Source organism: Arvicanthis niloticus, chromosome 17 (genome assembly GCF_011762505.2).
Source record: "Arvicanthis niloticus isolate mArvNil1 chromosome 17, mArvNil1.pat.X, whole genome shotgun sequence".
In the NCBI taxonomy this organism is placed as follows: Eukaryota; Metazoa; Chordata; class Mammalia; order Rodentia; family Muridae; genus Arvicanthis; species Arvicanthis niloticus.
Genome location: NC_047674.1, coordinates 1,181,710 through 1,190,752, shown reverse-complemented (window position 1 = coordinate 1,190,752; position 9,043 = coordinate 1,181,710). Strand labels below are relative to the sequence as shown.

General features: G+C 37.2%; 1 pseudogene; it reads right to left on the bottom strand.

The window, feature by feature from the left end:
* Positions 1 to 7,850: 7,850 nt before the first annotated feature.
* Positions 7,851 to 8,542, bottom strand: LOC117722706 (small ribosomal subunit protein eS6 pseudogene; annotated as a pseudogene).
* Positions 8,543 to 9,043: the final 501 nt, after the last annotated feature.

The following is a 9,043-nucleotide window of genomic DNA, read 5'->3' as shown; positions in this document are numbered from 1 at the left end:
ACTGGAAAGAAAGAGCTCAGAAACAATAAAAGGTAATCCAAGAAACCACAGTGGAGGGAAAATTGACTTAAAAAAAAATCACTGTGCTCTGAATTCCCACATTGCAGGCTAAACAACTAGAATGGATTTCCCAGTAAAAACATCTAAAATAGCTGGGCATAAGATAAAACACAAATAAATGACAGCGGGTGATCAGTCATTTCAGACAAAACTGACCCTAATGAACAAGCCATTAACAAAGAAAGAAGGATACTTCATAATGATAAAAGGGGGAGCTCACCAAGAATTTATAACAATTTAAATGCTGTATGTTTTACTAATGCAGTTTCATATCTTAAATCCTAGAGTGACAGAAATATAAGGAGAGTTAGAAAAGATCATAATTTAATTGAAAGATCGATGACCTACTGCTCACATAAACTGATACATGAAACAAGCAAAATAAATCTAAGAATAGAAGGATTTTAACAGCATAATTCTAAGCTTGAAGTGACAGACACCTAAGACACATCCTGTCATTATCTGCTCATTAATGACAAGAGCTTCATTATTTTCAAAACTGTGAAACTTTTGTAAATCCTGAAAGTGGATTACAAAGCAAGCCTCGATGACTTTCAAATGACTGGCTTAAAAAAGAGTCAGGGATGTGAGTCCTGAGGGACTCTCCACTTTCCAGTTGTTGGCCCTAAACCCAAGCACATATAAGACCAGCACTGAGTGAGTTCACTGGGTTTAGGAAAGGGGTGAATGCAGTTAGGAGGAAAAAGTGATGGTTGAGCTAAGGGAGCAAGGGGGACAGGTAGGAAATGGGAGGTTGATTTGAAACCAAGTGTATTATATGCGTATATGAAATTCTCAAGCAATAAAACGTTTTACAACGAAAGGAGAACATGTTGGGCTATGGCTCAGTATAGAGCATTTGTTTAAGTGTACAAAGACCCAGTTTCATGCTTGACCCCCCCCCACACACACACACAATAAAGATAACATCAACCTAAATGGATAGGAAATAATACCCATGAAAATGTAAATTATCAAGTTAAAAACACATCCAACTAAATGAATCGGCAAAGTAAAAAAACTTAGGAATTTAGGCATTTAGGAAAATTACCAGCAGAACCACAAACCAACTTCTGGAGTAAAGATGACAGATTAGAAGCTTCCCTCATGAAAGTCTGAATGAGAAGAACCAGTGGATGGCAGGCTAGTATCAGGAAAACACCACCACTGTTTGTCACTCCCAGTATTTTGGTTCTGACAGCCAGGTATCAACTAGAAAGAGGAGGTCTACTGGCTGAGACTTCAGAGGTAATCACTAGTCAGGGAGCTTAGAGATACCCTGCCATGGTCTCTGGGTTCTTCACCACGGAGGGCAAAGCTCAGATGCATCTCCACAGAGATCAAGGAGAAATCTAGTGGGAATGTGGAGGATGGACCCCCGTCCCGTATGGCAAGAATGGAGCCCAGTCACCTGCGAGATGCTGTGGAGAATCCACACTTAGAGCTAGTGGCCTGTGGGTTCATCGGTCCTCAGCTTATTGTATGCATTTTGCTGTTGGGCATGTCTGGGAGACTGAAACAAATTCCAGTGGATCACGTCATTTCTGCAGCTTCTAACCTTCTTCAGACTCAATGGATAGAATCTGAGAACAAAGCACAGCAAGCAGAGAGCTTCAGTTTCTTGGTCCTCTCCTAGTGTGCAACTCAGCTGTCTATCTGTTTTCCATGCTCGTCCAGTGGCTTCAAGCAACTGGGAGAATCAGACCAGCAGGTAGACTACAAAATGAATTAGAGTCACTAACAGGATCCTGGTATGAAGAGAACGAAGCCTCTCAGGTGAATACAGCCTGGTGCTCACAACACACCCTTGACAAGTGTGGCTCCGCAGCGCCCATTCAGGACCAGCTGGTATAGGGGGAGCAGGACAGGGAGGAGCTGCTGTGGACTCATTACCCATGTGCCCTCAGATATGGTGGCTTCGTGTTAGTAGCCAGTGCAGAAAGGAACACCTACATCTCTTGGCTTTTTGTGCTCTCACTTTATTTTTCTTTTTACGGTTGCTTTTGTCATTATTTGTTTCATTTTTAATCCTATGCTTTATATTCCTCTGCTTGTTTTATCTAATTTTCTTACTTTATAATTGTTAACTTTTACTTCTTCCTGACCTGCTTTTCCTTTATCCTGTCTTTGTTTTCTTTAATCTTCTGTCTTAGGGTTGGATTGGCTTGATGAAGCACCATGACCTCAACAAACTTGGGGAAGAAAGAGTTTATTTGGCTGACATATCCCAAGTCACAGTCCACTGACAGAAGTCAGAACGGGAACTCAAGCAGGGCAGAAACCTGGAGGCAGGAGCTGATGCAGAAGCCATGGAGGGTGCTGCTTACTGGCTTGCTCCCCATAGCTTGCTAAGCCTGCTTTCTTATAGATCCCTGGACCACCAGCTCAGGGATGGCCCCATCTACAATGAGCTGGGGAACCCTTCAATCACCGATTAAGAAAATGCTCTATGGGCTTGCCTATTTACAATCTCATTTTTGGGAAGCAGTTTTCAACTGAGGTTCCTGTCACTCAGAACATCTTGCTTATTTTGTTTTATCATTTTCTTGAACTCTTCACCATTTCATTCCACTATTATTATGGTGTTGCTATTGTTGTCTTTACCTTTCTTAATTTTTTTTTTTTTCTGGCAATACTGAGGATTGAACCTAGGGACTCACATATGTTAGACAACCACTCTACAGTGAACTATATCCTCGGCTCTCCCTCTCTTAATTTTTAACTTCTTAGTTTACTCTAAGTTGTTTTTCATTATATTGGTGATCTAGCACCTGCCATTAGTTGTTGTTTATTGTACTTCTGTGTGGTTTGTTTTGGTCTTTAGTTAGTTATAGCAGTTGATCTCAATCCTGTGAGCAGTGCTGAAATCCAAGCTGTCAAGAGAAGGCTGGTGACTAGGAAGACCAGCAGGGAGATACAGCCTAATGGACATGCAAACTGTGATATACAAACACATGAAATGTTAGAATCAAGGCATATGGCTTCTCCTAAAAATCTCTTTTTGCCTTTATAGATCTTTAAAAATTAAGCTCACATAGCAAAGAATTTCAATTCTAGGGACTGGAGAGATGGCTCAGCAGTTAAGAGCACAGGCTGTTCTTCCAGAGGACCCGGGTTCAATTCTCAGCACCCACATGGTAGCTCAAAACTGTTTGTAACTCCAGTTCCAGGGAATCCAATACCCTCACATAGACATACACACAGGCAAAACACCAGTGTACATACAAATAATAAAAATAAAATTATTTTTTAAAAAGAAGCTAAATCCAAATTCTAATAATAAAGGCAATCGAAGTCCTGAGAATTCAAATAAATATATATGTATCAAAGAAGTAAATTCTAATTTTGAGTCATGTATTTAGCAGTTGGACATGAAATTCATAAAAGAAATAACGATTCTAAAAAATGAAACAGTAATGGTTTCTGACAGGGATACAGGAAGGAGAATGACTCAGTTCTACTTAAAAGGTAAGACACCAAGAGTTTGACCATGCTCCAGTGAGTATACAAATAAAACAAATGGACTTTGGGAAGGTTATAAGGATTTGGGGGATGGACACAGATGGGTGTGAGAAATCATTAGCAAGAAAAATAATATACTTTAAATGGTCTGTAAGTCATTGAAAAACCTAAAAGAGAAATTTAAAAATTCCTAACTTCAAGTAAAAAATGTGATTACAGATTACCAGAAACTATGAGATACAGAAAACACACTAAAAAAGGAAAATGTATAGTTATAAGTGCCTGTATTAAGAAAATCAGTGTTCTTAGGTAACTAACAATATCCTTTGAAGGCTTAGAAAAGCAAGTACACACCACATGCAAACTAGGAAAAGAAATAGGTGTTACAATTGAAAGTCAGAGTCAAAAAGAACAGTGCACTGACTTGGTTCCATGAAAAGATAAACAAGTAACCAGGAGAGAGAAAAGATAGAAATTAATCAAGTTGGAGACCATGGGAATATTACAGCAGATATTTCTAAAATCAATAGGATCACTGTAAAACTTATATTCTAATAAATTTAAAAATTTAAAAGAAATTTGCAAATTTTTGGATACATACAACCTATCAATAGTACAACAATTTAAGTTAAAAACCTTATATATATATCAATAAAATGGAACAGTCTTTCCACAAGAGAAACTCTAGGAATAGAATAATTCACTTCTGAAGTCTAACCATTCCTACAGAAAAACTTATTCTAATGTTCCCCATATTGAAGAACCTATGACTAGGTAAACTACAGACACTATGGGGCAACACATGTTGATTATTCTGTTAAGTGAATACAGTACTAAACTAACTCTTAATGGCCTATCTTTATACCCATAGACTAAGACATCTCTCATTCCTCATCAAAGAAGATTCTGTTTACAGTGCATGTGATCAAAATGGGCCCATAGCTGGCCAATGTGTGGGTAATAAGAGATTGTACAACACTCCGCCTTAAATGGAACATAAATGCCATATACTCTCCTCCAAACGTTCAGGGAATCAATGTGGAAGAGTAGAAGGGCCAAAGGCAGTAGACAACTAGAAGGATACTGTCTTCTGAACACAGCAGAAGAGCGGCACATAAAATTCAGAATTTGACAGTATACACAAGATTTGTGCAAGCTTAAACCAGTGTGGTGACGGGAGCTGGTTGCCAGATTAAACCCTTAGCCAAGGAATTATTGTCAATTCTTACCTGCTGGGTAAGGAAGATCAGTTTTCTCTAGAAGTGTAGCCCCTGATAGGTCAGCCATGTTCTGACAGAAGAGCAAACCTCCAAGATATTTGGAAAGCAGAAATTTGTCTTAATTGATGGGGCACAACATTGGATGGGAAGAGGAAAGTGAGGGCAGATGCAAGAAACAGTTGAGGTGATGAATGTGGGTGCTATCAAAATACATAGTACACGTTCAAAGAACTGATAAAAGAAAATATGAAAACAAATAAAATTTAAAAGAAACAGGAAGGAAAAGAACGTTTATAAACTAAATTTAGGAAGTCAGCATTACCCTGAGAACTCTACAAGGATGGATGGACACACACACACACACACACACACACACACACACACGTGTAAACCAGTTGTTTTGAGGACCATTACTGAAAAAAATCCACTAAAAAGTCATTAAATACTGAATTCTATAATACATTGAAAAGACTATATACCACCATTAAACTGGTTCCTTCCAGAGACACAAGGGTACTTTAACATGCATGCATCAATAAGCGCACTCCAGTACATATGTTTGATTAAAGCCAAAGTCACATGATCACTTCAGGAGATTCATACAAGACTTTTACATCTGTTTATGAGAAGAGCCTTGAGATCACTTGGAGTAGCGGGGGTGACAAACACCATAGAGTAGTACATGTGTATGGTAAGCAATGGCCAACACCATAATGGTTACAGGAAACAGAGCATTTCCTCTAAAACCCGGAGCAAGATACAGCTGTCTGGCTCATTCTAGTTCAGTGCCAGGCTTGGATTCTTAGAACACTAATAGGAAAAAATAAGAGAGATACAGACCAGAAAAGAAAAATCCAGATTATTTCTATTGGCAAAATATGTAATTCTGTACTTAAAAATCTTTAAAGATTTCAACTGTGAGTATGTAAGTCTGATACGTTCAGTAAAAATCCAGAAAAATAATAAATTGCCCTATAAAGTCAGTAGCCTTTCTAAACACCAGCAAGAAACATACTGAGAAAGAAATCAGGACAACACTCTTATTCAGAAAACTTAAAACCAAAAAATAAAGTTCCAAGTAATAAAACTGATCAGGAGAGTAAAAGACCAGCACAATGAATTTAAAAACTCTGCGAAACACCAAAACAAACAAACAAAACCAAATTGAAGACCAGGGTAGAAACTGCAAATATCATGGATCAACAAAACTTGATATTGTTAAAATGTCCAGATTACCCAAAACACAATCCCTGAATGCAGTGTAAAGCCAATCAAAGTTCCAATCTGATTCTTCATAGAATCAGAAAAAAAAAAAAAAAGAAAAACACAAAGAACTTAAGCTCTAGTGGGAGCAAGACTCTGCTCTGAAATAGCTAGAACAATCATAAGAATAACAAAATGAAACAAAACAGAAAACAACAACCAGGCCTGATTTTAAATTACCTTGCACAGCCATAGGAAAAAATTAATTCACTATTGCACTCACCCTAAAACACATACAGAGACTAAGAGAATGGAATAACATGTCCAGAAATAAGTCTACACAGCTATAGCCATAAAGGTGACAACAATACACAGTGTGAATAACCTCTGTAGCAAGTGTTGGGAAAACTAGAAGTCCACGTATCCAGGTCTGCAAATAGAGTTAACCTTGTGCAAAAGTTGTTTGTATTATTAGATACCTTAATGTAAGTTAGACATTTTTAAAATTGCTAAATTAGAACAGGGATAAAACAAGTGCAGAAAATAATCACTAGTTAAGAAAACTGACAAATGACATTGCATGGAATCAAAAAGCATCTGCATAGCAAAGACTGACAGAGTAAAGAGATAAAATATAGAATGGAAAAATATCTGCTAGTTATTCTCATGAAAGCAGATTAAGATCCAGAATATATAAAGAGCTAAAAATATTAAACATGTGAAAGGCAAACAGCTCAACAAGGAAAGAAGTACGAATGTCCAATACATGAAAAAAATTCAGCATCTTTAGCTACAAGAGAAATATAATATAAAAATTAATTGATAGTCCATCATACTCTGGCCAAAACAAAAACAAATATTGGGAGGATATAAACGAGGCCTCATGTGGTGTTGGAACAAATCAGTATGAAGATTCTTCAACATGCTAAAAATTGAGCTACCATATGATCTAGCTGTATCACTGCTGGGTGAGTGACCACAGGTCTGTATGTTAACATACCATAGAGACCCTACACATCATGCTTATTATGAGACTATTCACAATAGTCAATTTGTGAAATCTGTCTAAGTGTCCTCTGCTGGTTTAATGGGTAAAAACTATAGTTGACATACATGTTTTATTCAAACACAAATTGAAAAAAATATGCTTGTTTTCAGGAAGAAAGAAAATTGGAGATCTCCATGTCAAGTGACAAGGCCAATGTCAGAAAAATATCATATCTTCTCTCATTTGTAGAATCCAGATTTTTGTAAAAGATATGAAATTATAAAATGTGTACTATTTGGGAAGAATTCTGGAGATACAGAGTGGTGTAAAGGGAAAAGAAAGGGTTCTGAGAAAGAACATGGCTAAAGAACATTAAATGCATATATAAAATGATTATTTTGTACAATTAATACATGCTAACAATTTTAAACTCTCAAACAACATATACATCCTTAGTCTTTTTGCTCAGTTTTAGGGGCTTCGTTTTGGTGTCAGAGGTGGTCGTTAGTAATTTTAAAAAACGTTTATCCCCTATAAAGTGCTATCTGGGTACAGTTATTTAGATATAGTGCAGTAGACATGGGTGTATTTAAGGACTTTGAAGCCAGAACTACTTGAAGTCTGTCATCCACTGTTTTTGTTGTTGCTATTTGGTTGGTGATTAGGTTTTGTGTTTTGTTTATTTCTTTGTTTTGTTTTGTTTTTGCCAGGTAATTTTAAATCCTGTCTTAATTTCTCCATTATTAAGATGGCAGTCTAGAAGTTATTCAGTAGAACACTGAGAGGACTCCATTGAGCAGCCAACACTAGTTAATGTCATGGAATGTCAAAGATATTCTGGAAACAGTGTCAATTTGTTTTTAAGGTCTGATCATTTGTTACTTTTGTTGTCTGGATTTAGACTTAGAAGCAGCAGCTCAGTGATCTGTTCTTGGCCTTTTTTCCCCTTTGGCTTCTGTCATTTTCTTGACCAAAAGTTTAACATATTTTGAAGCCTCCTCCTTATGTTATCTTAGTGTGTTTTTTTCTTCAGCATAATATGTCACCATTCATGTAACAGGGTGTGTGGAATAACAGAACACTTGAATCTTGGGTACTTGGGTCCTCGGCTTCTTACCTTCATTTAAGAGCTTTCTGACAACATATTGGCAGACATCAACTTCTTTAGAGAGAATGAAAAGCTTTCAAACTATGCTATCTCTTTTTGGCCCCAATCATGAAGCACAGTAGTATTTGTCAGTTTGTAAATATCCTTCCCTCCTTTTTAAAAGAGTAGCCTAGCTGAGAACACTCAGATTGGCATCCACAATGGATCTGCAAACAAACTCATGTTTCCACTTTCTGGTTCTCCTCAGTCTATAACAGGAATGTTCTTACTTAACAGCAGGCATACTTGGCCGTGTGTCAAGATACCTTGATTCATGGGAAAACCTTGTTTGTTGTTCCCACCAATGATTCAGACCACATAACCCTTCCACTCCTCACCTAGACCACCAGCAGCTACTTCTGTGTCCAATCGCTTCTTATAGAAAATACAAAGGTTATATTCATTGTCAACTTCAGTGAGTTTTTTACAGCCAGGGACTGGGAAGGAGATAACCAGCTTCATCTTGACATGGGTGACTACCTAGGCACTGCCTTGAAAAGACAGCTCTCAATGAATTTAAAAGTATTTTTTCATCAAGGTTCCAAAGGGAAATGTTTTAGAATTAAAGGTGGTTTACTATATGTAGTACATGATCTGGTATTCAGGTTTCTTTGTCTTTGATGGTTCTCTATGATTTCATTTCTTAACATATGCCTTGTGTTTCACAGTGTACATATTTAACATGTTATAAATTGCTGGGCATAGTCATTTATGCCTTAATCCCAGCACCCAGGAAGCAGATACAAAGAGATCTCTGAGACTTTGAGGCCAGCCTGGTCTATATAGTGAGTTTCAGGTAAACTGAAGTACACAGCGAGACCCTGTCTCAATTAAAAAACAAATATATGTATTTATGCAATAGAAGTTTCTAGAATAGAAGTCATATAAGTGGTGTGCAAGAAAGGCCATTTTAGTCACAAGTCACAAAATCTTCATATATGTTCAATTCAGAATTTTAGCCAA